This window comes from Indicator indicator, chromosome 6 (assembly GCF_027791375.1).
Source record: "Indicator indicator isolate 239-I01 chromosome 6, UM_Iind_1.1, whole genome shotgun sequence".
Classification (NCBI taxonomy): domain Eukaryota; kingdom Metazoa; phylum Chordata; class Aves; order Piciformes; family Indicatoridae; genus Indicator; species Indicator indicator.
This window is the reverse complement of record NC_072015.1, coordinates 9,049,502-9,062,253: the sequence shown is the minus strand read 5'-3', so window position 1 is coordinate 9,062,253 and position 12,752 is coordinate 9,049,502.

Sequence of the window (12,752 nt, the reverse complement as noted above, 5' to 3'; positions counted from 1 at the left end):
AAGGAGGTTTTTTTTCTTTTTTGTTTTCTTCTTAGTGGAGGTCTTTGCAGTGACCTGTTAGTATCCAAGTGCTGTCATTCAATGACCTTTTAAAATAACTTTTTTAATGGAGGGGCAGCAAATTAAATTTGGAGCCTTTATTAACACTGCATTAAAGCAGTTGTTGGAAAGGAACTTTGTGGATTAATTAAGAAAGGTTTGTGCTAAGTGAAATGTGCCTGGCCAACAGACTGTATAAATAGAGTAAAATAGCTTAATATTAATACTATGTAATTCTATCTTACAGGCTTACTAGAGAGTAAAATATAATCAGGATTTTATCACTTAGGCCTCTTAAAATCTGTCTTTACTAGGAAACACTTGAGTCAGAAGAGTTCCTAGTTCTGCTGTGATGGTGAGGTCTGAAGTATGGAAGAAGCATCAGTGGCATATAGTGCCTTTGCTGACACTCCAATCTCGATCACTTCTCCTACCCTCAGCCTCCTGGCTCTTAGTGCAGGTACAGCTAATGCAGCTAATGTGTGCTTAGCACCATGATGGAAGGGAGAGACAAGAAAGAGTGTGGAAGAAAATTGTGCATCAACTTACTTTTTAGCAGCATGTGATTACTGATAAGCTAGGATTGTTACACTGTATGATTCCTCCTGTAAACTGCTATTTTATGTACTGACTAGGTAAGATTTTGGAATCTATACCTGTCCTTATTTGAGCTAGAGCAGAACTAATAGTGGTCAGTGATTTTACTTTTCAGCTTAGTCTCTCCTCAGTGACAGCACTTTTATGAAGTTAACAGCACGTTTTTCACAGAGTTTCTACTTCTAGCAGTGGTAATGCTGATGTTTAGAGTTACTACCAAGGGCTGGGGTAGAGAAAGGCTCTCGCTTATGCTTGCTCCTGTGCAGATCAAGGTCACTGCTAAATCTTGTGTACATATTGGGAGTGCGGTATGCAAGAGGTCACACCTGCAGGGATGAGCAGACAGGATATGTGACCCTAAACTGACCAACAAGGGATACCATTCCATATGTATCATACTCACTATAAAGCTGAGACACCACAAGGGTCAAGCCTCTTCTTCAATGCCAGGAGTTGAACGAGAACTCTGATCCTGATCCATGAGTTTCTGAATTCAGTTCCGAAACCCAGCTCCTGCATCCATTTATCTTCTCCTGCTGAGTCCAGTCTGGGACTTGTCCAGTGCCTCCCACAGCAGTAGTGGGGATGGTGATGTCATTGCCATCAGGAAGCTGGGTTCAATATTGGTTTGTATCTGTTTGTATCTATTGTTACTTTTTACATCCTTTTCCAAATTTAATTCTAAGAAGGCCTCAGATTTCCTTGTAGCATCCCTACATACTCTGGCCTCCCAAGTGGCCAGTCCCTTTTCTACATACAAAATTGCCTTCTTCCATTTGAGTTTTTCCAGAAGCTCCTTGCTCATCCATGCAGGTCTCTTGCCTCCCCTGCTTGATTTCGTACTCATGCAGACACATCAATCTTGAGCTTGGAGTTACAATCCTGCTTACTACCCTGCACTTGACCATCTCATGCTGACTGCAGCCAAGGCTTCCTCCCACCTTTACATCCCCACCCAGACTTTCTTTGTTCATTAGTGCAAACAGCTTACCTCTCCTCATAGGGTCCTCCACCACCTGTGCCAAAAAGTTATCTTCAATGCACTGCAGGAACCTCCTATACTGCTTGTGCCTCAGTGTGTTTTCTTTCTATCAAATATTGGGGTGGTTGAAGTCCCCCATGATAATCAGGGCAAATGACTGAAAGGCTACTTTAGTTGTCTATAAAAGGACTCATCAATTTCCTGATCGAGTGGCCTATAGTGAACACTTACTACAATGTCACCCATATTATCCCTTAAGTCTTGCCCATACACTTTTAACTCATTATTCTTCCTCCCCAAGGCAGAGCTCAACACATTCCAGTTACTCTCTCACATAAGGAGCAACTGCACCATGTCACTTTGCTGGCCTTTCTTAAAAAGGCCATTTGTAGCTATCTGTTGCAGCACTCCAGTCATGACAGTCATCCCACTGTGTTTCTGTGATGGTGACTCACAGCTATCCTGCTGCACAATAGCTTCCTGCTCCTTCTGTTTGTTACCCATGCTGCCCATGGTGCAGATCCATTTGAGCTACTGATATCAGTCCCAACATTGGCATGCCACCCCAGGCTATCTCTAATGAGGCTAGGTTTACCCCCTTCTCTCTTCAAGCCTAGTGTAAAGCCCTCTCAAAAAGCCCTGCCAGTTCATGGTCAAAAATCCTTTTTTCACCTTTGAGATTGATACCTGGATACCATCTGTTGCCAGCAGGCCAGTGCTGTGTAAGCCTTCCCACAATCAAAGAAACAAAAATCCCAACAGCACGAGCCTCTGAACCATGTGTCTTTCCCTGTTCCTTTCAGTATTCTTCCTTGCCTCTAACAGGACCAAAGAAAACGTCACCTGTGACCTGATGGTTTAGCCAATTGCCCCAGTGCCCCGAAGCCCCTTTTGGTCACTTTTGGACTTCTCTCTATAACCGCATCGCTGCAAACCTGCATAACCAGTAGCGGGTAATAGAGCACTGTACCAGACCAGGGAGTTCACTAGTAACATCTTTAACCCAGACCCCAGGGAGGTAGCAGATTTCCCTGTGGAATGGGTCTGGTTTGCAAAATGAGTCTTCAGAAGGGAATCACCCAAAACGGCTATCCTCCTTTTTTTCCTTAACGAGGCAGTCATGATGCACGAGGCTGACTGACTCACCCCAGGCAACTCCCTGCCTCGTTCTCCTTTTACATCCTCATTTGCCTGACACTCAAGTTCCACAACCCCACCCATATCTATTGCGTAAGCACAACCTTTTCGCTTTTTTGCTGAGGTTTATCCGCTTTAGGAAGGTTCTTCCATCCTGGAGACTGCCTCGGTGCCTCCGCTGCAGTGACATCTACGCCAGGTTTTAACCTGCTGTTATCACTCTTGTCCCTGCCCGCGCTGAGTCACGCTTGTCACTCTTCCTGCTCTCAGGCAGGCGCGACTATGTTTTTTGTCTTTGTGTTCTCTGTGCTTCTGCCCTTGGTCTTTCACTATGGTTTAGCCAGTTTAGGGAAGTTCCACCGCCGTAATCCTCCAACCCTGGACTCCACCTCAGGGACTTCACTGAAATGGCGGCTACACCGCGTTTTAACCTGCCGCCGTCCCCGCCTACGCTGAGTAAGAGCTGCCGCTTGTCAGAGCTAAGTCTTCCCGCCCTAGGAGAGCGGGAACTGTAGTTACCCTCTCTTTTTATTTTTCTTTTCGCTTTTGCTGCGGTTTCAGCCTCTCTAGAGCCGCTACCTCGATAGCTTCGCTGAAATGGCGACTCCACGCGTTTTAACATGCCGCCGCCACTCGTGTCCCCGCCCAGGCCGGCTCAGAGCCGCTGCTGGGCAGAGCTGACCCCGCTCTGAGGCGAGCAGGACGCGGGAGAGTTAGAGCCGCTGCTGGTCAGATCTCACCCCGCTCTGAGGCGGGCAGGACGCGGGAGAGTTAGAGCCGCTGCTGGTCAGATCTGACCCCGCTCTGAGGCGGGCAGGACGCGGGAGAGTTAGAGCCGCTGCTGGCCAGATCTCACCCCGCTCTGAGGCGGGCAGGACGCGGGAGAGTTAGAGCCGCTGCTGGTCAGATCTCACCCCGCTCTGAGGCGGGCAGGACGCGGGAGAGTTAGAGCCGCTGCTGGTCAGATCTCACCCCGCTCTGAGGCGAGCAGGACGGCGGAGCGTCAGTCCCTGTGACGCTTTTGCCTTCGTCTTTTGCCACAGTTTAAGCCGCTTTAGGAAGGTTCCTCTGCCGCGATCTTCCACTCTGGAATCTTCCACTTCAGTGACTTGGCTGAAATGGCGGCTATGCTGGGTTTTAAACTGCTGCCATCACTCTTGTCCCTGCCCAAGCCGAATCAGAGCTGCCGCTTGTCAGAGCTCACTCGTCCCGCTCTGAGATAAGACGAGGAGAGACTCTCGCTTCACTTTTGTCTTCGGTCTTTTGCCGCTGTTTAGCTGCTTTAGCAAGTATCTTCCGCCGTGGAGCTTTTGCCTCAGTGACTTCGTTGAAATAGTAGCTACACCAGGTTTTAACCTGCTGCCACTGTAGCTCTTGGCCCTGCCCAAGCTGAGTCAGACCTGCCGCTTACCAGAGCTGCTGCTTCTCAGAACTTATTCTTCCTGCTCTGAGACGGGGTGGAGAAGATGGACAGATCCTCTCTGCACTTCTGCTTTTTTGTGTTTCAAGTCTCTCTTGAGGGGCTCACTCAAGACTGGAGGAAGGAATTTCCTATTCACTTTGTTAGATAAATGCTCTCCGGAAAGTAGTAGCTTGCCCTAAACGTTTTAAGGGGTGTGTGTAAGCATGCCTTTCTGTGTAATAGCAGTTGCTTACTGTAAATCCTAGAAAGTGAGAATGCTGGATTCACTTCAATTCCTGCTCTGAATGGATTAAGCTCCCTTCGCAGGAAGGGTCTCTGTGCCTTAGGCCATGGGGTGTCCTATGGAGAATATTACCTGGAGAAGCCACATCACAGCAGAGGAGAGAGCACAAAGATCCTGAGACCTGTGGGAATAGGAACAACTATTTTTTTTTTTTTTTAGTCTTCTTTTAGAGCTAAATAGGAACTGGCAAATTGTGGAAATATTCTGAAGCTGAGAAGTGGAGCCCAAGTTCCTCTCTCCTGACGTGGAAAACCCTTGGAACATCCTAAATTTCACCTCTGTTAAATGTGCACTTCTGGCTAACCCTAGGTTCTTTCCCATTCAGAATCTTAGCTATGGTGTCCCAATTGCTCACATGGGGACAGCACCAGGCATATACAGGTTGGTGATGTGATGCACCACCCAGTTAGCAGAAATGTGAGAAAAGATTTAGAGGGAGGGTCAGAATCTTGTATCTTTTAGTGCCTCAATTGTGTCTTAGTCTTTACAGATACAACATTGAGACCTCTACTATAGCAATAATGTACTGAGGCTTGATTGCAACACTGAACTGAGGGGAGGAAAAGCATTCTTTTTAGTTACCTATTTGATAGATGTCATGCCCTAAGCTGTTCTTTCAATTAATATGACAGCTTTGGGTAGCAAAATCTCTTTAATTTAGTACAAATGTGGTATAGCATGAGAATACAAGTAAGGCTATAGTAGTAGTACAGACCAGTGTCTTACAGACTAGTAAAGGAGGATGAGAGAAGGATCGAAAATCTTTCAAGGGAAATGGTTTAGAAGATAAATATCCATGTGCTGTCCTACTTTATCCCTCATTCTAAGAACATAGTACATGGCTGCTCTTAATGCAAAGTGTATCCTCTAGCTCTGTTGCTGCTGCAGGCTTCAGAAGTGCACTTTGCCATGTCCCAGTTCTGTCAATCATTGTGCTGGGAGCTGTTGCTGCTCTGTCATCCCTGGATGAGGGTCAGTCTGTGCTGAAAGTAATATGCCTTGAAGTATTACATAATTATCCTTTTATGGTGTTAAAATCGCTGGCTTCTTGGTGTTATAGTCATGTCTTTGACTACACAGTTTAATCGCATGGAAAAATGGGAGAAGGAAAAAAAGGTCAGGAGAACCTCTAGGCAGTCATAACAGAAGGAAGAAAGTCTTTCCTCCAGAATCCTTGCAAGTAAAAATGGCAAAATGTTGTGTCAATAATGGCACAGAGACTGCTTCTGCTTCCTTGAAATTCTTTCTGCTGGAGCAGATAAAAATTACCATGGTTTTGTGCCACATGCCCAGCTCAATACAGTGAAGAAGTGACTTTGGGTGATCCCTTTTGACATCTTGTGTTTCTCTTCTGAACCTGTGAAATGGAGATACTGTTTTTCTGTCTGTCTTCTACCTTGCTGTCTTACACAGTGCGTGGCACGTGATGTTCCCAGCTCCAGAAATGAGAATCGGTAGGTCTGAAATTGGTTCATTGTTGGTAGTTAATGCAGTCTTGTTTTAATGTCATGCTCTTTTACAAAATACCTAATGAGAAGAATTTTGGTGGGACAAATGTTTATTTCCCTTCTTTCGTTTCATTAAGTGTTGACACTTAAAATTGTATTTCGAGATCCTGTCCTGCAAGTACTATAACTACGTTGAATTGAGCTTTAGTACTAACACTTCAAATCCTGAGCTGGAAGGGACTCACGAGGATCACTGAGGCCAACTTCTGACTCCACACAGGGCAGTATAAATGCAAAACTCTGTATCTAAGAGTGTTGTGCAAGTGCTTATTGCTGGAAGCTTCTTCCAGTACTTGACCATCTCCTCAGTGAAGAACACCCTCTTTTTTTTTTTTTTTTTTTAGATTTTTCTTTTTAATTTTTTTCTTTTTTTCTTTATCTCTTTCCCCCATTCTTCCTTTTCTTTCTATATTTTTTCTTCTTGTATTTTTCTTTTTTTAACTTTTTTCTTTCTCTCCCTTTTTCCCTTTCTCCCTTTCTCCCTTTCTCCCTTTCTCCCTTTCTCCCTTTCTCCCTTTCTTTTTCCGTTCTATCTGACTGTCTTATTTTCATTTTCCTCTTTTTTCTTTGATTTTTCCCCCCTTGTCTATTCGTCCGCTAGCAGCTGCCTGTGCTGCAGATGCGGTGTTGAAGGGACTCTCCAGAATGCAAAGCCAGGAGAGGGCGGCAGTTCCTTTGCCCACTCAGCCGAATGTGAGGGTCTGCTTCCTTATTACCTTTTGTCATTATTACCTGTGATTACTTTTGCACTGGCCCAAGCAATGAGAGGACACCATAGTGGAGCAAAACTGCCCAATGCCAAACTAGTGCTGTGAAAGAGCTGATAGCAATCACATGAAGAATGAAAATAAAATCATCCTGCCAATCTCCCTACACACGAAGGAAATCTCATCCTATCTATGTTGGAAGATCAGCCCAGCCTTTCTCACTGTATGTTTGCTGCAAGAAACAAAACCTGCAGGTTGTCAGGCTGGACTAGGAGCAGAGGGAATTTAGCAGTCCAGGCTTCATTCTCTAAACACTCTTAAGGAACACGTTTGAGTTTTGTAGGCTGTCACAGTGTATATACAATCAGGGAGCGGATGCTGGGCACATTTATTTGGAGATAGTGCTCTTTCAGCCATGGTGTAACAGTAGGATATGGCTGGGATCAAATTATCTGCTGTTACCTGAAGGCACCCTATCAGTAGGAGAGTTATCGGTAGGAGAATTATTTGATGCACTGAAATTCCTTCTTGCTCCTCTGTTCCATAATAAACCTGCACACAGTTCCTTTGGGAACGAGCCAAGTACCGCTCTATAAGTATGCAGTACCATGGCAGCAAGGCAGGAAAATACACACCAGATAGAGAGAAAATAGATGAAAAGCAGCAGGGCAGGAGCAAAGTAAATGCTTCTACATTCTGTATTTAAACTTCCTTTCACTGAGATTCCTGCTGCTCTGTTGGGTTATGACAAGACCTAAAATATTCTGAAGTGAGAGTGAGGTTGGTCCACTTACCCAAGTTCTGTTTTCAAAACAAAAATGAAATCTAAACTATGAGTTAGGGTTTGTATGTTTTTTTGTGATGGGGTACAAACTCAAGAACCACAGCAATGGGCACAGAGTGTCAACCCTAAAAATCTTCTGAAAGTATCCTAATCCACACAGCTGTTGTGGAAATGATCTTTCTGATTCTCTGGGTGGTTTCATATTCCTGATGTTTAGCAGAATGCCAGTTGATTCACTCTGCATTGCACCCAGCAATACCTTAGTTTCTAGACACTACCTCACTGGGCATCTCTGCAGCATTTACGTCAGTTGAGGGGTTGTCATGAGCTTTTCTCCTCTATGTGCCAATACTGTCTCATCCCTGCCAAACAACCAGGGCTTTCTGTTCAACTTGCTTTTATAAGTACAATCTATATACATTTATTTTTATTTAATTCCATTTATTTATGTGAAGGACAGGTAGGTAGTTTAGCAGATAGTTTGTTGGGCAACACAGACCAAATTTCAGCTACATCCTTCTCACAGCCAAGTGTGCATTCAGTGCAAATGTTCATATCTGTGCAGAGCAACAGACAATACCAGGAATGCACAGGAAGGAGTTTTATTTACACTTTTAAAAGCATTTTGTTTGTTTATATATGGTTTTAGTTTTTATCAGTGAATATAACATTTATTTCTGTGTATCCCACTCCCATACTCTCAATTAAGCAAATATTCCTGATAGACTGTAGTAAGAGGCTAAAAACTGCCAACCATCAGAGTTCTCAGGGGAATGGTGTATTGCATGGAGGCATAGATTTTGTTTAACATGTTTGGTTTATAGAATATATCCCACAGGATCAGGAGTTTCCCCAAGGGTATTCCTTGCATGTGGGTATTAACCTTACAGTGTCACCTATAGACACTATATTGCTTTACACAGTATTCTCTGTAACTGCAGAGCAAAAGACCTGCTGAAAGAGGGTGTTCAAAGCATACGAATCCTTCGTGTCAGCTGTAACCAGGGTGTTGTGCATATGTTAAAAACACAGAAGGAAAGAAAAGAGTTAACTATTTAAGCAACACTTTTAAGTGAGGCCTAATTACTGCGAATTTCTGGGGGATTTGTTTGTTTGGTTTTCCCGGGAGCAGTAAGCACTAAAGAAGAGAAGGCTTGGGGGAAGAGGGGTAAGAGAGGTCAGCCTGCTATTAATTGCATGGTGCTTAGCTGGGTCACTGCAGTTGGCATCATTCAAATCTTTAATTGATGTCTTGTTTTAAAATCCAAGGTGGAGAGATGTGGACATTCCACTAGTCAGTCAGGACAGGACAGGGTTAGATATCTCTTATACCATCTCAAGACACACAAATCCATGGGCCCTCATGGAATGCATCCATGAGTGCTGAGAGAGCTGGCTGATGCTGAACCTCTCTGCATCATCTTTGAAAAGTCCTGGAGAACAGGAGAAGTGCCTGATGACTGGAAGAGAGCAAATGTCATTCCAGTCTTCAAAAAAGGCAAGAAGGAGGACCCAGGTAACTACAGACCAGTCAGCCTCACCTCCATCCCTGGAAAGAAGATGGAGCAGCTCATCCTGGAGGTCATCTCTAACCACATGGAAGACAAGAAGGTTATCAGGAGTAGCCAACATGGATTTACCAAGAGGAAATCATGTCTAACTAATCTGATAGCCTTCTATGAAGTTATGACCAAGTGGGTAGATGAGGGAAGAGCAGTGGATGTCATATATCTTGACTTCAGTAAAGCATTTGATACTGTCTCCCATAACATCCTCATAGAAAAGCTCAGGAGATGTGGCATAGATGGTTGGTCAGTGAGGTGGATTGCAAACTGGCTCCACAACAGAGTTCAGAGGGTCGTCAGCAATGGCACAGAGTCGACTTGGAGGCCTGTGGCCAGTGGTGTTCCCCATGGATCGGTGCAGTTTTGTTCAATGTCTTTATCAACGACCTGGATGAGGGCATTGAGAGTACCCTCAGGAAGTTCACTGATGATACAAAACTGGGGGGGTTGGCTGACACCCCCTCAGGCTGTGCAGCCATCGATCTTGCAAAAAAAAAAACCCTCTCAGAAATCCAAGTATTCTCCTACAGAAGACAACATAAGCAGAAGGTATTTTTTGTGTTGATTTCTCTTGAAGTTTCTCTGAAGTTTATGGAAAAGGAGAAAACTGAAACAAGAAGATATCCTTTAGGTGCCTCTGGAGTCAATAGTGATTCAGGCTTAGTTTAATCATCATGCCTGGATAAGCTAATATTCACTAATCCACTCAAAATTGTTTTTTAAAGGAGATGCACTTATGGGATCCTCTCCCTGAAGATAAGGGAGTCTGAGGCACCCTCCATTCAACTGCCCTGAGTGAAGAGGTACAAACTGGAGCAGGCTAAGATCTCAAGATCTCACAGTCAATATACTTTATCTTCTCCCTCAAAACCAGTTTCCTAATCCTCCAGAGTTTCCTCTGCACGGGGAATGAGGCTCTGCATGGCTTTGACTCAGAAACTTTAGGGTGAAGCTTCCAACTGTGTACATCTGCACCCATGGCAGAGCCAAGAGAGGTAGCAGTGTGACTGTCACCCCCGCATGGTTAAAGACATTGTAGAGTTGCTTAAAGGCATGGTGGCAACTCTTGCAGGAGTTGTGAGGCCAGCTGAGAATGATGTAAGTGCCATCATGTGTTGGTTGCACTTTTCTCCAGGCCCTCATACCTGTTAGACATCAGCTGTGGTCTTTACTATGCCAGAGGAGCTCTCCTGTTGCCTGTGTACAGCCTGTCTCCTGAAGAGGGATTTAACCAAATTTTAAACAGTGTCATCTTCTTGGAGAAATATTCTCATAGCCTTTTCTGGAAAGGCAATATCTTTTGTTATCTTGTCTCCCAAAGAACTGAGGTTCATACCGTAATGCAACGTCCTTCCAGTCATTCCCCTTTCTGCCCAAAGTCTTGAACTTTCTGTGACCTTCAGAGAAATTTCTCACAGAGGCTGAAGTTCCAGCAGCTTCAGTTCTTTAAGGTTTTTGAAAACCATTAGCTGAACAGAGAAAGTTCATCAGAGTCTGATATTTGCTGACCACCCAAGAGTCATTCATATGGTCCCTGACCAGTCATACTATGTGTAGTCTCTTGGTGGGAAGGTAGAGACAGAAAAAGGAGAGAATGTTTTGGTGGGATCTGGAGTTGGGCATGAATGCATAGCAAGGTGTTACATAAGGGGCATGTGGAACACAAAGAAACAGGCATTGTTAGTCCTGTTGCTGATGGAGAAGTAGCAAAAGGCTTTGGGGATTATGACCACATTTATACCAAGAAAAATGATTTTACAGTGCTAGGATATAATCTCTTGTTTCTCTGGTATTAATGTTATCAAATGATGAGTAGAGCCTGGAGCTCCTACTGGGGATGGAAGTACCAATGTGCTTGGTGCTGTATAGACTCTGTTTCGCTCTGAAGACACAAGGGATGGAGACCTCACCCCAGAGTGCAGATGTTTACTGACTGATTTTGAAATTGATGGTAATGCATTTATCTCCAGATTGGAAAGAATGAAATAGAGTTTTATGCTTGGGCAAGTTCAAGGAGACACCTCAAAAGATCTGAGCTGGAAGAATTAGCCTTTGGAAAAGGAATTGCAATGATCATGGTGTGTTGGGGAAAGATGCCTTTTTTGTGCAAGCCTTAACTTTCCTCTGAGGCAGCCTCAGAGGAGGGAATAGAGCTACACAGCATCTATTTACTGATGTCCATTTCTGCAGGTGTTTGTCTGGGATGCTTCTGGCTGAGAAATTGGCAAAATGTTGAGATACTGAACCACAGAGAGAGGGAACGTTTCTGGCCTTGTGAATGGAGAGTCCTGGCTGGGCACCAAAGGGAAAATGGTACAGCAATAAGCAAGTAAGGTACATTTCCTGGCTCAATGAGAATTCTGCCATTTCGTGTGTTAGACTTTAGTATTGCAGGCTGCTTTGTCTTTTCTTAAATACTGTAGGAGGCTGTGAGGCTGGAAACTTCATCACCACAGCCTGAAGGGGTCTTCCATGTTTTAGAGTGTCATTTACAGAATAGTTTATCCCTTTGCCTCTTCCCTTTTGTTTTTGACCCTTTGGACTCTCTGCCCTGCTAGGTTAGGTGATAAAAGGGTCATCCATACACACACATGTAGGGGAATCTGGAAACCATCCTGCCCTGGCCTTTCCCAGGACTGCATCTGGACTGAGGGGGTTCAAGTAAACCTCTGATCTAAAGCAAGGAACCATACATATTTAAACTTGGAAGGTCGTCTTCTATGCATGATTAATGCAGGTTTCTAATGTCGCTTCTCCTGCAACCTGCTTCATAACTTGGAAGGGAAAATTCAGTGCTGTTAAACTGTGTCAGGCACAAAGGAAATTTTAGAGGACAAATGAAGGATGCTCTTGGAAACCAGGGCTGTTAATTATTACACTGATCTGTATTGATCTCCCTCTTCTGGTTCTGAATTTAACTGAGATTCTGCAACCCTAGCCCAGGCAGATAGCCATTAAAGAGTTTTTGTCTGCATTAACCCAGCATTATTAAACCCTCTGTGGTTCTGAGAGCTGCCTTTTGAAACACCTTTCCTTTTTCAACCAGAGATGCTCACCTAGCAGACTTTCTGTCATTTCACACCCTGCCCTAAAATCACAGGAATTTGCACATCCAACTGGTCTACTAAAAATTGTCCAGGATTCCCTGAAAAAAACACCCATATGGCTTGCAAAGCATCGCTTAGTCTTTTTATGCTTTAATGTTACATTCTGCAGAATTGCTGGTAGTGTAGTAGTTTTGAATTTCTCCACATTAATTGCAATGATATTTTTCAGTCTTTTTCTGCCAGCCAAGCTGCTAGCTTTTGATCAGAAATCACATGTGTGCTAGAAAGAAGCAGTGCATTGCTGTCAGCTGGCTCTTGTCTCTTTTGCCATGGAAGGAAGGGTGAGGTGCACAACATGGCACTTCTGCACCTGGCAAGGTGATCTTTGTTAAAAGTAGAAACAAATTTCTTTACTTAAAGAGTAGACAGGCATTGGAATAGGTTGGCCAGGGAGGTGGTGGAGTCACCATCCCTGGAGGTGTTCAAGAAATGTGTGGACATGGCACTTTGGGATGTGGTTTAATGGCCATGGTGGTCTTAAGTTGATGGTTGGACTCAATGATCTTAGAAATCTTTTCCAATCAAAACAATTCTGATTCTATAAGTTTCTAGGGCATGCAGACAACTGGGGCCAACTATATCTGAAGGGAAAAATCCAGAGAGCTGGAGTTTGGTATCCT